At 40.2% G+C, this 3047-nt stretch overlaps 1 non-coding gene across 1 annotated transcript; it reads left to right on the top strand.

Annotated features, from left to right (window-relative positions):
- Nucleotides 1-239: 239 nt before the first annotated feature.
- Nucleotides 240-345, top strand: LOC145621675 (small nucleolar RNA R71). Its single transcript, XR_014108491.1, has one exon. It is a non-coding gene; the product is annotated as a small nucleolar RNA R71 (small nucleolar RNA).
- The last annotated feature ends 2702 nt before the right edge of the window (nt 346-3047 follow it).

Below are 3047 nucleotides of genomic sequence, written 5' to 3'. Positions count from 1 at the left end.
GAGAGGAAAGATTGTTGATGGCATTGAGATGGTCCACCGAATACAACGAAGATTGCTTACTTGAAGAATCTCTTTCCCCATCTTGCCAATCTCTATAATAAGTCACCACATCCTCTATTATGTCCACAACTTCTTCTTCGGTTTTGTTCATGATTGGACCACCGGCCCCTCCATCAAGGCATGCCTTGCGTTGAGGACTCAAACCACCGTAGAAGATTTGGATCAATTGATATGTTGGAATTCCGTGGTGAGGACACTCTCTTTGGTACTCCTTGAATCTCTCCCATGCCTCATAAAGACTCTCATTTGGCTTTTGCTTGAATCCTTGAATTAAAGCTCTTGCCTCCGCCGTTTTCTTTTGAGGATAGAAACGGGACAAGAGAGCTTTAGTAACATCATCCCATGTTCTCAATGAATTGGGGTTCACCTCTTTGTCTAGCTATTCCAAAGACCTTCCTAAGAGAGAGAAGGGGAACAACTTAAGGCAGATGAATTCTTGAGACACTCCATTAACCTTGATCGTGTTACAATATTTTTCAAACTCCTTAAGATGGTTCAATGGGCTCTCGTTCTTTGCCCCACTATATTGTCTCCTCTCTATTAGGGTGATCATTGCCGGCCGAATTTCAAAGTCGTTTGCCGGTGTAGTAGGTGGAGCTATGCCGCTCTCGAACCTTTATGCACCGGTTACTCCCAATTCTTTCAAGGCAACTCTTGGTTGTTCTCCCATGATTTACTCTTGTTCAATCTCTTCTTCGCTTGAGGAACTATAATCCAAGGTCTTGTTTGCTACTCTCCTCCTTGAGAGAGTTCTTTCAATCTCCAGATCAAAGGGAACAAATGAGCGATCTCGGGACCTATGCATACAAAACTCAAAGAAAATATAAGTAGCACGGCTACAAGTGTAGCCTAAAGTGTAAAATCTTTTTGTATTTTGCAAATGAAATGAAATAGACTCAACAACAACATGCACTCAAAGCACCATTCCCCGGCAACGGCGCCATTTTGATGGGAAGGAGAATGGTAGGTCGTTGGGCTACCACCCCACCCTATCAAACAAAATTTGTAACTTAACAAACCCCTATTTAGCGTAGTGGTAAGTCAAGGTCAACCCAAGGGAATGGAGATCAAATGCACGATGCCTAAATCAAGCTATTTCGAAGTCAAGAAGGGGTTTATGGTAGAAACTAAGGCTAAACTAGGCGATGCAAAAGCTTATATGAAATCAATTTAAAGACACTAGGGCAATGGATCCACATGCAATTGTAATGGAAACGGTAATTTGGGAGGTCAAACCGACTAAGTCAAGTGATATGAAGGAAGATCATCATGTATCCAAAAGAGCATACTAAGATGGTTCACCTAGAGGTCTAACTAGCGTCAACTACGCTAAACACTACCTAGGGAACGTCACAAAGCACCTCAATCGTGAAATTGCAAGTTTACTAATCAATGGTCCGTATCATAGCAAGCTTACAATGCAATCTAGTGTATTAATCAAAGATGGTCAAACCTCAATTAATCACACACATGCACATGAAGTATCAACCAAATTTAATCATATCATCAACTCTATCAATTATCCCCAAATTACATTAATCCATTATTCATACATGCTTCACCATTTCCCTAGCTAGGAAACTACTCACTAGCCATAGGAATTAAGATCAAAACTACAACAATCATCAATTTCATCATCAACATAATTGAAATCAAAGATTAAACCAACAATTAATCAAAATTCAATCAATAACCAAATCAATCATCAATAACATGGAAAACTAATGAAATCAACTAAAATCAAACTTGTATTGAAATCAAGAAGAAAATCCTTACAAAACTTTGATCTAAAGATAAAATACAATGAGGAATCCTTGAGCAATCACCAAAAATCATGAGTTTCTCTCTCTAAAGTTCTTGAGTTTCTCTCTCTAAAATTCTCCCAAAAACTAACTATCAAATTCAATCTAAAATTTAAAACTTCTAAAAATAGGTAGAAATACCTATATATACAAAGAGGAGGTCGGTAATGACGCCCAAAAATAGACCCTCGTAAGTGCGGGCGCTCGGAGGAGAGAGAATGGTGCGCACGGGACACACCCAGACTGGTGCGCCCGCACGCACCTGGTGTGCGACCGCACACGACCAATGTGCGGCCGCACACTCACTTGGTGCGCCCGCACCTGGCTGGGTCTTTCCCCCTTCTTCTCTTCGTCCTAGCTCAAGCGGTGCACACATCCAGGATGATGATGATGGAGGACAAAGTAGGCAGAAACTTTCTTGAATTTCTTGAAGAGTATAAGCCATGAGGGAGGCATAAACAAAGCCTTGAAGCTTGCCCCTTGGATCCACCTTTGACTTGGAGCTTCTTGCACCTTCTTTAGGCATGAAAACAATGAAAACTCGTAGAGAGGAAGCTCGGGAATTCTTGGACAATCAATTACCACCTACAAACAAATGATAAAAAGCAAGTAAAAGAGAAAAATAACAAGTAAACTAGAAAAAAGCATGAAATAGAGAAACTAACTACAAAAAGCATAAAATGAAGAAAACAAGAATAAAACTAAGGAAAACTAAAGAAAAGAGAGATAAAAAGAAATAAAAAATCATCCAAAAAGAAATCAAATGAGTGCCATAAATGTCACTCATCAGTGGGGAATATATTGCTATACGGTAATGCCATTCGGGTTGAAAAACGCGGGTGCCACCTACCAAAGAGGAGCCACTGCATTGTTACATGATATGATGCACAAAGAGGTGGAAGTCTATGTTGATGATATGATCATCAAATCAAAAGATTCCCCAGGCCACATCATTGAACTTTGCAAATTCTTTGAAAGACTCCGCAAGTACAACATGAGATTAAATCCAGCAAAGTGTGCATTCGGAGTTACATCAGGAAAATTGCTTGGCTATGTGATCAGTTCTCGAGGGATTGAAATATGATGGGGATGAGAACGGTAGGTCGTTGGGCTACCACCCCACCCTATCAAACAAAATTTGTAACTTAACTAACCCCTATTTAGCGTAGTGGCAAGTCAAGGTCG

This window comes from Chenopodium album, chromosome 27, assembly GCF_948465745.1.
Source record: "Chenopodium album chromosome 27, dcCheAlbu1.1, whole genome shotgun sequence".
Classification (NCBI taxonomy): domain Eukaryota; kingdom Viridiplantae; phylum Streptophyta; class Magnoliopsida; order Caryophyllales; family Amaranthaceae; genus Chenopodium; species Chenopodium album.
This window is presented reverse-complemented; position numbering and strand designations above follow the sequence as displayed.